The 17096-nt window shown below is 45.5% G+C and overlaps 1 protein-coding gene across 1 annotated transcript in view; it reads right to left on the bottom strand.

Moving 5' to 3' along the window:
• ARHGAP33 (Rho GTPase activating protein 33) overlaps positions 1-17096 on the bottom strand; it is a gene marked incomplete in the record, with an annotated part of 3206105 nt that overhangs the window by 2120584 nt on the left and 1068425 nt on the right.

Below are 17096 nucleotides of genomic sequence, written 5' to 3'. Positions count from 1 at the left end.
ATTCCCCTCAGAAACTGTCTGAGCAGAGGATGCGAGAAGACAGGAGGATGCAAGCTGTACTGTGCTGAAATAGCTGATGCATGTATCTTGATGGAGGAATAGGACAGGCCTGTGTGGTAGAGCTCAGCCAAGTACTCCAGGACGTTGGCTATGTTCACCGGTGTCACATCTTGCCCTTTTGCAGCACTCCAGATGAGATATCTTTTCCATTTTGCTGCATAATTCTTTCTTGTTGAAGGTCTACGAGCCTCCAGGATTATGTCCTTAACCCTTTGGGATAAATTTGGGTTAATTTCTGTCATGTAATGTTCCAGGCAGTTAGTTGCAGAGTTTTTAGGCTTGGATGCAGAATGTTGTAGTTGTTCTGTGTCAGCAGTAATGGGATCAGTGGTAGTTTCCATATTTGTTCCCTGGACATGCTCCTCAGTAGTGGGTACCAATGTTGTCTTGGCCAGTCTGGGGCTATCAGAATGATCCTCGGACGTTCCTCTTTGATCTTGAGAAGCACCTTGTGCATCAAAGGAAGTGGTGGGAATGCGTATGCTGTCAGGCTTTTCCAACTGAAAGATAGGGAGTCCACCCTCCAAGCAAGTGGGTGGTAAGTCCTTGTGCAGAATTTCTTCAACTGGTGATTGTATGGGGATGCAAACAAGTCTATGTGTGGTAATCCCCATTTCCTTGTGATGTCTTTGAAGATGTCCGGATGCAGCATCCATTCGTGGGCATCTGTTGTAGTTCTGCTTAATATGTCTGCTAGAATGTTTTCCTTCCCTGGTACATAAATTGCCTGTAACTGAAGGTTGCAACCCAGAGCCACATCCCATAGGTCTAGTGCCAGCCGGCATAGGGGGTATGAGTGTGTGCCTCCCTGTTTGTTGATGTACCACATAACTGTGGTGTTGTCTGTCCTTATCAACAGCTGGCCTTCGTGGAGAAGAGGTCTGAATGCCTGGATTGCCAATTTTACTGCCATCATTTCTTTTAGGTTTATGTGCAGATGCAGTTGGTCTTGAGTCCATAGGCCTTGAATGCACTTGTCCATCATGTGTGCCCCCCGACCGAGGTCTGAGGCATCTGTCGTGATAGTTGGTCTTGGATGACTTTTGCTGAAGGGCAGTCCTGTGTTTGATTGACAGGCCTGAGCCCACCATAAGAACTCTTGCTTCAGGCATGGGATCATTGGAAGTTTGGTTTCCAGGCTGTGCTTGTGCTGAGACCACAAATTCTTTAGGTACCACTGTAGCTTTCTCATATGAAGCCTGGCATGAGGGACCAGAATTATGCAGGATGCCATGAAGCCTAGAGCTTGTAACACTTTTCTTGCAGTTAGGTGGCTCTGCTTTGTTAATGCCAAGAAGTAGAGAGGAAGTTGTTCTTTCTTTTCTGCAGTTAGAAATGCCATTTGTTTTGATGTGTCCAGTTCTGCACCCAGAAAGGTTATTATTTGGGATGGAATCAGCCTTGACTTTTTTGTATTGACTGTGTATCCCAGGGCTTGTAGCAGATAGATGACTCTTTGTAAGTCTTCTGTTAATTTGTTTTTGTTGTCCGCTTGTATCAGGCAGTCGTCCAGGTAGGGATAGATTTGAATTCCCTGAAGTCTGCAATGAGCGATTACTGATGCCAGGCATTTCGTGAACACTCTGGGCGCAGTAGATAAGCCAAAGGGCAATGCTGAGAATTGATAATGCTCTGATCCTGCAAGAAATGTGAGGTAGCTTCTGCAAATTGGTCTTATGGGGACGTGCAGGTATGCCTCCTTGAGATCTAGAGTTACCAGCCAAGACTCCTTGCCCAGCATGGGAAGAAGCTGCTGTAGAGTCAGCATTTTGAATTTTGGAACAATGAGGAATGTGTTTAGAGCGGACAGATCTAGAATAGGCCTCCATTTGTTTTCTTTTCTTGGTACCAGGAAGAGCCTGGAGTAAAATCCCTTCCCTTGCTCCATAGATGGTACCTTTTCCACAGCTCTCATTCTTAATAATTGAGATATTTGTTTTAGAGCTTCTGCCCTTTGAGTAGGTGGTAGGTTCGGCATTCCTCTCTTTCCTGGTAGAGTATGGAAATGGAACCTGTAACCTTGGTCTATAGTTTGCAAAATCCATTTTTCTCTTGTAATGCAGTGCCAGTTTCTTGAAAATAAGGTTAGCTTTCCGCCTAAGGGTGCTTCTAGTTGTTCTCTGGTAGGCGGTGCCACCGCCAAGTCACTGTGATTGAGTTGTTGTAGTGGTGGTGGCTGTGTCCGTGCCTCGTTGGTTGTTACCCTGCCACTGGCGACCCTGTAGGCACCTCTGGATTGGTTTCTGCCTCTAGAGCCTATTCCTGCCTCTTTGTGCCTTAGAGGACTCCGGAAAGGACCAATTCTTGGAGGGCCAATTCCTGCTAAACCTTGGAGGTTGAACTTGTAAGAAATCTTTTACTGTTTGCACAGATTTTGCTTTCTCTTCCATCTTTTTCAGAACTTGCTGTGCAGGGGCACCAAATAAATTGACCCTGTCCATAGGTGCATCCAAAAGCTTAGATTTGATATGGTCTGGTAATGCCTGTTCTTTCAACCATGCATGCCTCCTGATAACTGTGCCCGTCATGGCTGATCTAAAGGAAGCCTCCAGTGCATCATAGCCACATTTTAAAGAATGGTTACTAACCTGCTGAATGTTATGTAACATTTCTTGAACATACTTTTTATCTAAAGATTCTTCAGAGGACAGCTTTTTAGTTAACTGGTCAAGCATAAACTCTTGATATTGAATCATATGAAATTGGCAGTTCAAAGCTCTAGCTGACAAGGTAGCAGAGGTGTAAACTTGTTTACCCCATCTCTCTAAGGACCTGGAATCCCTTTCAGAGGGGAGGGTGTTTTTAGAAGAAATAGCTGCTACAGCTTTAGGGCCCTGAGAGATAGTCTCAGGATCTGCAAAAGGGGCCTTATATAAGTGGTGATGAGTGTCCAGGACCCTGTAGTACCTATCTGGTTTAGCAGGAGCCGGAGGTAAAGTATCAGGAGAAGTGCAAGCATCATTAAATGCATCATCAACAACAGATAGAACTGGAGGAATAGCTAAAGGTCTATGCTGTGGTAAGTGTAGAAAGGTCCTAAGCCTTTTTCTTGAGTCTGAGAAATCTTGGCCCTGCCACTGGAATTGTTCCCTCATAGCACGCAAGGTTTCCCCAAAGGAAAATTCCTCAGGAGGAGAGGCTGAAGGGATGGACTCCTCAGCATCGGAGTCTTCGTAAGGAGAATAAGAAGCCTCAGGAGGATCTGAGTGTTCTGAATCATCAGAAGAATCATCTGTGGCTACTGGCTCCGGGGGCTCTGCTCTAGGTCTCTTTTCTGCAGGCCGGAGAGCGGGCCTGTCTGGATGAGGCTGGGATCCACGGATTAAAGTGATGAGATCCTGTGCCAAAGAAAGCATATGGGAGCTGGTGCTGGGCCTGTGAGGGGGGCTTTGCAGCCACTGGTTTGGAAGTTTTGGCTGCTTTAGCCCTGGCAAAGGCCTTAATAGACATAGCTGGAGGAGGCCTAGCAGTTCCACGTGCAGGAGTAGAAATATCTAGAGGGATGGTGTCTGATAAATCCTGTGAAATCGCAACAGAAGGCTGGATTTCAGAAGCCGTTTCTACCAGAATAGAAGAGGCCTCGGTAGAAGGCAAGTTATCGGCTGAAGAAAGAACCGCTTGCTCGGTTTCGGCCGAAACAGAGACACTCGTGGTTTGCTTGGCCGTGGTTTCAGCCGAAACCGCGGACTGCGAGTGTCGGTCCTTTTCTTTGCGTTTTTTAGTTATTTGCGTAGTCGGAGGATCCGATGGCATAATGTAGGCAAATTCGGAGCCGAAAATCTGTTCAGCAAAGTCCGAGCGACGTCTAAGCGTCCGCCGGTTAAAAGAAGCACAGGCTAGACAAGCTGCTACGTCGTGGTCTGGGCCTAAACAATGAATGCAATAGGAGTGGAAATCCTTATGAGGTATTTGTTTCCCACAAGTTAAACAGTTATTAACTTTCTCTGACATCGGCTGAGGCAAGAAAGAGTCCCCAACGGGGTACTTAGCTTTATAGAAGTCTTCGAAGTAGTATTCGGTAGTAGTAATCTCTGGATCTGACCGACCGGCACTTGCGAACAGCTTCTGCTTCGGGCACCACGCGGCAAGAAAGACTGAGGAAAATGGCGTCGGCTGATGCCTTTATACCCGAAAACTGCCTCAATGACGTCGGGTGAAGTGCGACTCCAGCCGAAGCCAGACCCAGACTTTGGAATCCGGCCGACCGAAGGGCTGCCTGATGACAGGACAACCCATTTGTTATGACTGCAGATGCATCCTTGAAGGACATCTGTACTATGTCCTTCAAGGATGCATCTGCAGTCATAACATATGGGTAGAATACCATAGCCAAACTGGTGGAGGAGGCACTAAGATAATGATGGCGTAGTTAAGATCCCTTGCAAAACTGCAGTTGCAAAACCTGCTCGGGATCTGGAGTATAAAGGAAGATTGTAATGCTTGGCAAATGTATGCATGGAGCTCCACGTAGCAGCTTCTAAAATGTCTTTGGTAGCCACTCCTCGTAGGAAAGCTGTAGTGGTGGCTGTGGCTCTTGTGGAGTGAGGCCCAATATTTTCAGGAGTTGTCTTTCCATGAAAAGAGTAGCAGAATTGAATGCAATTTCCTATCCATTTTGAAATTGTCTGTTTGGAAATTGCTTTTCCTTGCATTCCTGTTGCATATGCTACCAGAAGCTGGTCAGTTTTTCTGCTGGTTTTAGTTCTGTCCAGATAGTAGCGCAGTTGTCTGTGTACATCCAAGGTGTGCAGTAGTTTTTCCCCCCTGTTCTGTGGGTTAGGGAAGAAAGTAGGTAAATGAATAGCTTGGTTCAAGGACACCCTGGATACCACCTTTGGCATGAAAGTAGGATTGGTTCTCAGAGACACTCTATCCTGGTGAAAGATAAGGAAAGGCTGCACTGCCATTAATGCCTGTAACTCGGATACCCTTCTTGCTGAAGTGATTGCTAGAAGGAAAGCAGTTTTCCAAGATAAGAACTGTAAGTCTGCTGATGCTGCTGGTTCAAAAGGGGGAAGTGTTAATTTTTCCAGCACAAAATTGAGATCCCATGCAGGCAGAGGTGGTTTCCTTGGAGGTTTATCATTTTTGATCCCTCTTAAAAATTGTCTGAGGAGGGGGTGAGAGAAGATAGGAGGATCCATGTTGTACTCTGCTGAAATTGCTGAAGCATGAATCTTAATGGAAGAATAGGACAGGCCATTGTGGAACAGTTCTGCTAAGTATTCTAGGATGTGTGCTAGGTTTGCCAATGTGACATTTGTTCCCTTTGATGCACTCCAAATGAGGAATCTCTTCCATTTGGCTGAGTATGTTTTTCTTGTGGAGGGTCTGCGAGCCTCCAGGATAATGTCCTTGACCCTCTGAGATAAAACAGATTGGTTTTGTTTTATGCAATTTTCCAGGCAGTTAGCTGCAGTGTTTTCAAGTTTGGATGCAGGGTCTTGCAGTTGTTCTCCGTTAGAAGTAAAGGCCATAGAGGTAGAGGCCATGAGTTTGTCCGAGACATGCTTCTCAGTAGCGGGTACCAATGCTGCCTTGGCCAGTCTGGAGCTATCAGAATCACCTTTGGCTGTTCCTCCCTGATCTTCAGTAGAACTTTGTACATCAATGGGAGAGGTGGAAAGGCATAAACTGTCAGGGCCTTCCAGCTGAAAGAAAGGGAGTCCACCCTTCAGGCTTGTGGGTGGTATTCTCTTGAGCAGAATTTCTTCAGTTGGTGGTTGAGTGGGGAGGCGAACAGGTCTATCTCTGGCATTCCCCATTTCTTTGTTACGTTTTTGAAGATGTCTGGATGCAACATCCATTCGTAAGCATCCGTGGTAGTTCTGCTTAAGCTGTCTGCTAGTGAATTCTCTTTTCCTGGTACGAATCTGGCCTGCAGTTGAATGTTGAGATTCAGGCCTAGGTTCCACAGGTCTATTGCCATCCGGCATAGAGGGTAGGAATGCGTGCCTCCCTGTTTGTTGATGTACCACATGGCTGTGGTATTGTCTGTCCTTATCAGCAGGTGTCCTTGCTGGAGGAATGATTTGAATGCCTCGATTGCATGCTTCACTGCCAGCATCTCCTTTAGATTTATGTGTAGATTCAGCTGGTCTTGAGACCATAGGCCTTGGATACACTTGTCTTCCATGTGTGCCCCCCAGCCTAGGTCTGAGGCATCCGTGGTGATGGTCTGCCTTGGTTGTGGTTTGTGGAAAGGCAATCCTCTGTTGGTCTGGCAGGCCTGAGCCCACCACAGGAATTCTTTTTTCAGGCATGGAATGATTGGTATCATGGTTTCTAGACTGTGTCTGTGTTGAGACCATACATTCTTTAGGTACCATTGTAATTTTCTCATATGCAGCCTGGCATGTGGGATCAAGATTATGCAAGATGCCATGTAACCCAGGGCCTGCAGGCCTTTCCTTGCAGTAAGCTGAGCTTGTCTTGTCAATGCCATGAAGTAGACTGGTAGTTGCTTTTGTTTTTCTTCTGTGAGAAAAGCCATCTGAGTTATTGTGTCCAGTTCTGCACCCAAAAATGTTATCCTTTGGGATGGCACTAGTCTTGACTTCTGTATGTTGACTGTGTAACCCAAGGCTTGTAACAGTTGTATGACATAGGCCAAATCCTTTATTATTTTTGTCTTGTTGTCCGCTTGTATTAGGCAGTCGTCCAGGTATGGGTAGATTTGAATTCCCTGAAGCCTGCAATGTGCAATTACTGATGCCAGGCATTTCGTGAATACTCTGGGCGCAGTAGATAAGCCAAAGGGCAATGCTGAGAATTGATAATGCTCTGATCCTGCAAGAAATCTGAGGTGTCTTCTGCAATCTGGTCGTATAGGGACGTGCAGGTATGCCTCCTTGAGATCTAGAGTTACCAGCCAAGACTCCTTGCCCAACATGGGAAGAAGTTGCTGTAGGGTCAGCATCTTGAATTTTGGTACAATGAGATATGTGTTCAGTGCGGACAAGTCGAGAATAGGCCTCCATTGAGTTTCTTTTCTTGGTACAAGGAATAGTCTGGAGTAAAATCCTTGGCCTTGTTCCATAGATGGTACCCTTTCTATTGCTCTCATCCTTAGTAAGTTGATGATTTGTTTTAGAGCCTCTGATTTCTGGCTTGGTGGAAAGTTTGGCATTCCTCTTTTTTGGTAAAGTGTGGAAGTGAAACCTGTAGCCTTTGTCTATTGTTTGCAATGTCCATTTCTCTCCTGTAATGCAATGCCAATTTTTTTAAAATAAAGCTAACTTTCCGCCCAAGGGTGCTTCCAGTTGTTCCCTGGTAGGCGGAATCAGAGCCAAGTCATTGTGTCTGTCCTGTGGAAGTGGTTGTAGTCGCAGCTGTGGCGGTACTCCTCTGGTTGGCAGGTTGCCACTGACGACCCCTGTAGGCACCCCTTGATTGACCTCTGCCTCTTGGGCATCTATTTCTGCCTCTCTGTGCTCTGGAGGTGTCTGGAAAGGACCAATTCTTTGAAGGCCAATTTCTGCTGAACCTCGGAGGTTGGACCTGAAGAAAATCCTTGACTGTTTGCACAGATTTTGCTTTTTCTTCCACTTTCTTTAGAACCTCCTGTGCAGGGGAGCCAAATAAACTTTGTTTCTCCATAGGGGCATCTAGGAGTTTAGACTTAACATGGTCTGGCAAGGATTGCTCTTTTAGCCAGGCATGCCTTCGAATCACTGCTCCAGTCATAGCTGATCTAAATGAAGCCTCCAGTGCATCATAGCCACGTTTTAAGAAATGATTACTGACCTGTTGTGAGTTGTGTACCAACTCCTGAAGGGACTTACGGTCTAAAGGTTCAGGAGAGGAAAGCTTTTTATTCAGCTGATCTAACAAAAATTCCTGGTACTGTATCATGTGAAATTGACAGTTTAAAGCCCTGGCAGAAAGAGTAGCAGATGTATAAACCTTTTTACCCCATCTCTAATGCTCTTGATTCTCTTTCAGAGGGTAGGGGGTTTTTGGCAGTGGCAGCTGCAACACCCTTAGGGCCCTGAGAAATAGTTTCTGGGTCTGCAGCATGGGCCTTATATAAGTGAAAGTGAGAATCCGGGACCCTGTAATATCTGTCAGGTTTGGCAGGGGCCGGGGGAAGAGAATCAGGGGCAGAACTGGCATCATTGTATGCATCATCAACAACTGATAGTACAGGTGGTATGGCTAAAGGCCTATGCTATGGCAAGTGTAAAAAAGTCCTTAGCCTTTTCCTAGAATCAGAAAAATCCTGACCCTGCCATTGGAAGTGTTCCCTCATTGAGTGTAGAGTCTCCCCAAATGAAAATTCTTCTGGGGGGGAGGCAGAAGGAATTGAGTCTTCTGCATCCGAATCCTCATAAGGTGAGTATGGTCCTTCCTGATGGTCTAATTCTGACATCGGCTGAGGCAAGAAAGAGTCCCCAACGGGGTACTTAGCTTTTTTAGAAGTTTTCGGTAGCTGAAATCTCTGGATCTGACCGACCGGCACTTGCGAACAGCTTCTGCTTCGGGCACCGCGCGGCAAGAAAGACTGAGGAAAATGGCGTCGGCTGATGCCTTTATACCCCAGGAGCTATGACGTCGGGTGAAGTGCGACATCAGCCGAGGCCACACCCAGACTTTGGAATCCGGCCGACCGAAGGGCTGCCTGAGGCAAGACAACCCATATGTTATGACTGCAGATGCATCCTTGAAGGACATCGTATACAGTGTCCTATCCATTTGGATATAGTCTGCTTTGAGATAGCCTTGCCCTGTGATCCTGCAGCATATGCTACAAACAGTTGCTCAGTTTTCCTGAAAGCTTTTGTTTTGTCCAAGTAGAAGCGTAGCTGCCTGTGTCTGTCCAAATAATGCAGAAGTTTCACTCCTTTATTCTGGGGGTTTGGATAAAAAGTTGGAAAATGGATGGTTTGGTTAAGTGCCACACTAGATACCACCTTTGGCATGAAGACAGGGTTTGTCCTTAAAGAAACCCTGTCCTGATGAAAAATTATAAAAGGTTCTACTGCCATTAATGCCTGTAGCTCTGAGACTCTTCGTGCTGAAGTTACTGCTAGGAGCAGAGCTGTTTTCCATTAAATAAAATTTTAGATTGGCTGTATTGGCTGGCTCAAAAGGTGGCAGGGTTAGTTTTTCCAAAACGAAATTGAGGTCCAAGTTGGTGTTGGTGCTCTCCGGGGTTGTCTTATGATTTAAGCCCCTCTGAGGTACTGTTTCAGCAAGGAATGAGAGAATAAAGGAGGATCTATGTTGTAATGTGCTGAAACGGCAGAGGCGTGGATCTTAATTGACGAGAAGGATAGGCCTCTGTCCAGCATCTCAGTTAAGTATTGTAAAATCTGAGGAATGTTTGGAACAAGAGGGTCAAGGTTTTGAGCCTGGTTCCGGGCGCAGAATCTCTTCCATTTTTCTGAGTAAGCTTTCCTGGTGCTAGGCCTCCTGGCCTCCAAAATGACATTCATGACAGCTTTAGAGAGAGGTGTTGTCTGTTTGACTAATGAATCTGCCATGCAGCCAGGTTTAGGGTTTTGAGCTGACCGTGCAGGATCTGATTATTTTGTTGAGTCAGAAGGTGCGGAATTTGAGGCAAAATCCATGGTGGGCCTTGAGCTAAGTTCCTTAAGATAGGGTACCAGTGCTGGCGTGGCCAGTCTGGAGCAATCAGGATCATCTGTGGTTTTTCTTGTCTGGCTTTTAGGAGTACCTTTGAAAGGAGAGGCAGTGGTGGGAAGGCATAAACTTTTAGGTTTTTCCAGCTGATCAATAGAGCATCCACTTTCCATGCTTGCTTGTGATAAGTCCTTGTGCAGAAATTTTGTAGTTGGCAATTCAGTGGGGATGCAAAAAGATCTATGTCTGGGCATCCCCATTTTTGTGTTACCATGCTGAAGATTTGTGGATTCAATTTCCATTCGTGAGGGTCCATGATATTTCTGCTTAGATCGTCTGCCAGAGTATTTTTCTTTCCTGGCAGGAATTGTGCCTGCATGTGAACTTGATACGTTAGAGCTGTGTTCCACAAGGTCATGGCTTGCCTGCATAGGGAAGAAGAATGAGTGCCCCCTTGCTCGTTTATGTACCACATTACTGTGGTGTTGTCTGTGTTTAATAATAACTGTCCTTGATGCAGAAGGTCCTTGAAAGCTGTTCGGGCATTTTGAACAGCCAACATCTCTTTATGATTGATGTGAAGATGCATCTGATCTGTGGTCCACTTGCCCTGAATGCATTTTCCTGCCAGGTGTGCTCCCCAGGCGTAATCCGAAGCATCTGTTGTTAAGAGTCTGCCTGGCTGTGGGTAGGGTAAAATGCTGACCCTTGTTTAGGTGACATGCCTGTGCCCACAGTCGAAACTCCTGTTGTAGGCAGGGAATCATTGGTATTACTGCTTCTAAACTGTGAGAATGTTGAGTCCAAACACTTTTTAGGTACCACTGTAATTTCCTCATATGCAGTCTGGCATATGGTATTAGTAGTATGCAGGATGCCATGAATCCCAGGACCTGCAGAATTTTTCTTGCAGGGAGTTGGGACTTTTTTGCCAGTAGTTGAAAATGATGAGTTAGTTGAACTTGTTTGTCTGGCATGAGGTACGCCATGTGGGCCGTTGTATTTAAGCTGGCACCCAGGAATATAATCTGTTGTGAGGGCACTAGTTTTGACTTCTTTTCATTTACTGTGTACTCTAGAGAAATTAACAATCTTTTTACAAATGCCAGATGCTGCAGAAGAATGTCCTTTGTCTCTGCTTGAATGAGGCAGTCCAGGTATGGATATATTTGAATTCCTTTTTGTCTGCAAAATGCAATTACTGGTGCCAGGCACTTTGTGAAGACCCTGGGCGCAGTAGATAAGCCAAAGGGCAGTGCAGAGAATTGGTAGTGCATTGCACCAGCTTTGAATCTGAGGTATCTTCTGCAATTTTGTCTGATAGGGACATGCAGGTATGCCTCTTTGAGGTCCAGAGTAACACGCCAAGCCTTCTTGCCCAGCATGGGTAGAAGCTGCTGTAATGTCAACATTTTGAATTTCGGAATATCCAGGTTAAGTATTTAGAATTGAAAGGTCTAGTATGGGTCTCCAGGCCTTGTCCTTTCTGGGGACCAGGAAGAGTCTTGAGTAAAATCCTTGTCCTTGTTCCTGTTGTGGTACTTTTTGAATAGCTCTCATGTCCATGAGGGCTAATATTTGTTTTTGTGCCTCTACCCATTGATTTTGTGACAGGTCTGGCATTCCTTTTAGCCTTGGTAAAGTATGAAAGTGGAACCTGTAACCTTGAGACACAATGTTCAGAACCCATTTCTCTTGGGTGATTGTTTGCCAGTTTTGAGAAAAAAGTGCTAGTTTTCCCCCTAAGGGGGCTTCCAAAAGGGAAGTGCTTGGCATACGAAGGGGAAAGTCATTGTGACTGTTTCCTGTAAGGTTGAGACTTGTCTTCACCTCCTTTTAGGGTTGAGGTGCCCCACTGCCATTGTCTGTTTGAGCCTTGGGGTTGAGATCTGCCTCTTGGGCGTCTGTATCTGCCTCTCTCTGGCCTGTCTGACACTGGAAAGGACCAATTCTTTGTTGGCCAATTTCTGCTAAATCGAGGTGGCTGTACCTGTAAGAAATCTTTGACTGTTTGCATAGATTTGGCTTTATCCTCCATTTTCTTTAAGACCTCTTCTGCCTTAACACCAAACAAGGTATCATGCTGTAAAGGGGCATCCAATAATTTTGCCTTAACATGAGCAGGTAAACTCTGTTCTTTTAACCAAGCATGTCTTCGAATCACAGAACCTGTAACTGCGGCCCTACAAGAGGCCTCTAAAGAATCAAAACCATACTGTAGAGTATGTTTTCCCACCTGTTCAACTGCATGCAATAAATCCTGCATTTCTTTACGATCAGGAGCTTCTGAGCCTGCAAGCATTTTCTGTTTTAACTGAGCCATTAAATATTGTTGGTAATTAAGCATGTGAAGCTGGCAATTTAACGCTCTTACTGCTAAAGTTGCAAAAGTGTATATTTTCTTCCCACATCTATCCAAAGCTCTGGAATCTCTGTCAGAGGGCACCGGATTTTTTGCAATGGAAGCCTTAACCCCTTTTGGACCCTGAGAAATAGTTTCTGGATCTGCCAAACGTTTTTTATAAAGAAACTTGTGAGAGTCTGGGACTCTAATATCTATCTGGCTTGGCTGGTGCAGGGGGCAAAGAGTCAGGAGATAAGCTGGATTCAGAGAACACATCATCCACAATATCAAGCACAGGCGGAATAGCCAAGGGCCTGTGCTGAGGCAGTAAAAGGAAATCCCTGAGCCTTTTCTTGGATTCTGAGTAATCCTGACTTTGCCAATGGAAATGCTCCCTCATGGTATGTAAAGTTTCCCCAAAAGAGTATTCCTCAGGAGGAGAGGCTGAAGGGATAGATTCTTCAGCATCAGAGTCCTCATAGGGGGGTAGAGAATATCCCTGGTCTGAAGAGGAATCAGATGAAATGGAAACCTGATCAGAGGAATCATAGTCTGTATCCTGCCAAGGCCTTTTCTTAGGAGGGGGATGGGAACCCCTGATTAGAGTAATGAGGTCTTCGGCCATTTTAAGCATCTGTTTTTAGGCATGGAGGACTGTCCAGGAGAATGCTGTACTTGTTTCTTTGTCTTTAATGGCACTTTTGTCTTGGCTGTTGTTTTAATGGTAAGTTGTGAAGGTCTGAAAACACCCTCAGAAGCCGATGCCTGCTCAGTGGCTCCGGACCCATCTGAGGGATTAGTTTCCGTAGGCCCAATACCTTGAGTTTCCACAGGCCTAGTTGTCTCCACGTGGGAGTCGGAGGCGGCCTGTAGCTGTGAGGTAGTGGGTGTCAGGGGCTGCAAAAGCACCTCACTGAGAACCAGCGACTGGCCTAGAAGAGGTTTCGTCGATTTTGGACCTCGGATGCCTGTCTTTATCCTTGTCCTTGCATTTTTTCGGTATTGCGGTAGTCGGTTGATCCAACAGCATAGTATAATTGAACCTTCGGCCAAAGTAGTGCAAAGCAAAATCAAAACGTCTTTTTATAGTGCATTTGTTAAATCTAGCACAAAACCGACAACTAGTGACGTCGTGATCAGGGCCTAGGCATGGAATACAGTAAGAGTGGAAGTCCTTATGAGGTATTTGCTTCCCACAAGAAATACAATTATTAACTTTTTCTGACATCGGTCTGAGGCAAGAAAAAAAGTTTCCCCAACGGGGTACTTAGCTTTATTGAAGATTTCGGATCTGAAATTAGACTTCAAAAATCTCAGGAGTCGGCTGACTGGCACTTGCGAACTGCTTCTGCTTCGGGCACCGCATGGCAAGAAAGACTGAAGAAAATGGCGTCGGATGCATCTTATATACCCCTGGCGCACTGATGTCAGGGAAGAAGCGACAGCAACCGATGCCGGACCAAGACTTTGGAACTCTGGCCGAATGCGGGACCGCCTGATGGCAGGATAACCCAAGTGTAATGACTGCAGTAGTGTCATACGATGAAAATCTGCAAAACCTTGGAGAGTCCCTGTATCAGCTTATCCCTTTTGTCACACTTTTTAACCACTCTGCAGCAGAGGGGCCTAAAAAGTACAGTTTTGTACCTACCGTAAATGTAGATGTTCGAGCGTAGACACTGCTGCAGTCATTACACTTAGGTTATCCTGCCATCAGGCAGTTCCCCAGCTGGCCTGAGTTCCAAAGTCTTGGTCCGGCATCGGTTGCAGTCGCCTCCTCCCTGACGTCAGTGCGACAGGGGGTATACAAGATGCAGCCAACGCCATTTTCTCCACTTTTTCTTGCCCCAGATGTCAGGTGCCCCCAAATAGATAGGCAATTCAAATTGCTAATAAAACATACATAAGAAATGCAAACAACATACTTTCAGCTACCAGCAAATACTCCCCATATATAGTAAAAGGTAGAGGAACTAGGCACATACTAGCCAGTAAGAGGGGAAGGAGGGAGGGTAACCTAGACTGCAGCAGTGTCTACACTCGAACATCTACATTTATGGTAGGTACAAAACTGTACTATGTTTATCGTGTGACACTGCTGCAGTCATTACACTTGGGTAGAATCCCAAAGCTGAGGTAGGGTGGTTGGTTCTATAAGGCATTAGGGGTGGCTATAAGGCCCTGCAGCACTGCAGAGGCGAAGCCAGCTCTGGATTTAGAGTATAGAGGCAGATGGTAATGCTTGGTGAAGGTATGCACAGAACTCCATGTTGCTGCTTCCAAAATATCTTCTGTAGGTACTCCTCTGAGGTAGGCAGTTGAAGTGGCTGTTGCCCTGGTGGAGTGAGATCTAATGCTGTTAGGCACAGGCTTTCCGTGGTGCGTATAGCAGAAACGTATGCAATGTCCTATCCATTTGGAAATGGTCTCTTTTGAAATAGCTTTTCCCTGTGCTGCTGCAGCATATGCTACCAATAATTGCTCAGATTTTCTGAAAGCTTTGGTCTTGTCCAAGTAGAAGCATAACTGCCTGAGAATGTCCAATGAATGCAGTAGTCTTTCCCCTTTATTCTGTGGTTTTGGATAAAAAGTAGGCAAGTGAATGGTTTGGTTTAGAGACACACTTGAAACCACCTTAGGCATAAACGTAGAGTTAGTTCTTAAGGACACCCTGTCCTGGTGGAAAATGAGGAAAGGTTCCACTGCCATTAGTGCCTGTAATTCTGAAACTCTTCTTGCAGAAGTTATTGTCAGGAGCAGAGCAGTTTTCCAAGAAATGTATTTTAATTCTGCCGTGCTAGCTGGTTCAAAAGGAGGTAAAGTAAATTTTTCCAAAACAAAGTTGAGTTCCCAAGTTGGAGTAGGTGCTCTGCGGGGCAGTCTTATGTTTTTAGCCCCTCTGAGGTACTGTTTTAGCAAAGGATTAGAGAAAATTGGTGGATCCGTGTTGTAATGTGCAGAGATGGCAGAGGCGTGGATCTTGATGGATGAAAAGGAGAGGCCTTTGTCCAGCATCTCAGTCAAATATTGTAGTATCTGAGGAATGTATGGCACAAGAGGATCAAGGCTGTGAGCCTGGTTCCAGGCACAGAATCTCTTCCATTTATCCGAGTAGGCTTTCCTGGTACTAGGCCTTCTGGCCCCCAGAATAACATCCATAACTGCTTTGGAGAGAGGCATTGCTTGCGTGGCTTGGGAATCTTCCATGCAGCTAGGTTTAGTGTCTTTAGCTGGCTGTGGAGTAACCGATTGTTGTGCTGCAACAGCAGATGTGGTATTTGAGGCAAAATCCAGGGTGGTCCTTGTGCTAAGTTTTATAAGATTGGGTACCAGTGCTGGCGTGGCCAGTCTGGTGCAATCAGGATCATTTTTGGCTCTTCTTGCCTGGCTTTTATGAGTACCTTTGGAAGAAGAGGCAGTGGTGGAAAAGCATATACTTGTAGGTTTGTCCAGCTGAATGAGAGGGCATCCACTTTCCATGCTTGCGGATGGTAACTCCTTGTGAAGAATGTCTTTAGCTGGCAATTCATTGTGGAGACAAACAGATCTATTTCCGGGCTCCACCATTTCTTTCTTATCATTCTGAATATTTGAGGATTCAAATCCCATGATATTTCTGCTTAAGTCATCTTCCAGTGTGTTTTTCTCTCCTGGCAGGAATTGTGCTTGTAGATGAACTTGATAGTTTATAGCTGTGTTCCACAAGGTCATGGCTTGTCTGCAGAGGGGGTAGGAGTGAGTGCCCCCTTGCTTGTTTATGTACCACATAACTGTGGTGTTGTCTGTCTTTAGTAGTAGTTGTCCTGGATGCAACAGGTCCATGAAAGCTATAAGGGCATTTTGTACAGCTAGCATCTCTTTTTGATTGATGTGAAGATGCCATTGTTCTGCAGACCACTTGCCCTGAATACATTTTCCTACCATGTGTGCTCCCCAGGCGTAATCCAATGCATGTTGTTGTCAGTGTTTGCCTGGCTGTGGGTTCAGTGAAAGCCTGTCCCTTGTTCAAGTGACAAGCTTGAGCCCACCATCGAAACTCCTGTTGAAGGCAAGGTATTAGTGGTATAACTGTTTCCAAACTTTGACAGTGTTGAGACCATACATTCTTTAGGTACCACTGTAGTTTCCTCATATGCAGTCTGGCATATGGAATTAGTAGTATGCAAGATGCCATGAAGCCCAAGGCCTGCAGAATTTTTCTTGCAGGGAGTTGGGTCTTTGTTGCCATCAATTGAAAGTATTGTGTCAGTTGTCCTTGCTTGTCTGGTGTGAGAAAAGCCATCTGGGCCGCTGTGTTCAAGCTGGCACCCAGGAATATTATCGCTTGTGAGGGCTCTAGTTTTGATTTATTTTCATTTACTGTGAACCCCAGGCAACTTAATAACTTTTTTACAAATGCCAGATGCTGTAGAAAAATGTCCTTGCTCTCTGCTTGAATCAGGCAGTCGTCCAGGTATGGGTAAATTTGAATTCCTTTCTGTCTGCAAAATGCAATTACTGGTGCCAGGCACTTTGTGAAGACCCTGGGCGCAGTAGATAATCCAAAGGGCAGTGCAGAGAATTGATAGTGCATTGGACCAGCTAAGAACCTGAGGTATCTTCTGCAGTTTTGTCTGATAGGGACATGCAGGTATGCCTCCTTGAGGTCCAAAGTCACGAGCCAAGCTTGCTTGCCCAGCATGGGAAGAAGCTGCTGTAATGTCAACATTTTGAATTCCGGAACATCCAGGTAAGTGTTTAGTGAAGAAAGATCCAGAACGGGCCTCAGGCTTTGCCTTTTCTGGGAACCAGAGTCTTGAGTAAAATCCTTGCCCTTGTTCCTGTGGTGGTACCTTCTGAATAGCTCCTATGTTCATGAGTGCCATAATTTGTTTTTGGGCCTCTGCCCATTGATTTAGTGGCAGATTTGGCATTCCTTTTAATCTTGGCAGAGTGTGAAAGTGGAACCTGTAACCTTTTGAAATAACATTGAGAACCCATTTGTCTTGGGTGATCATATGCCAATTGTGATAAAAAAGTGCCAGTTTTCCTCCCAAAGGGGCTGCTAAGAGTGAATTGTTTGGCAGCTGGAGTGGGAAGTTATTGGGGCTGTTTTTTATATGGTTGG

Source organism: Protopterus annectens, chromosome 8.part0 (assembly GCF_019279795.1).
Source record: "Protopterus annectens isolate FY-2018-M chromosome 8.part0, PAN1.0, whole genome shotgun sequence".
Taxonomy (NCBI): Eukaryota; Metazoa; Chordata; order Ceratodontiformes; family Protopteridae; genus Protopterus; species Protopterus annectens.
The sequence above is the reverse complement of the archived record's forward strand: the minus strand, read 5'-3'. Positions and strand labels throughout refer to the sequence as shown.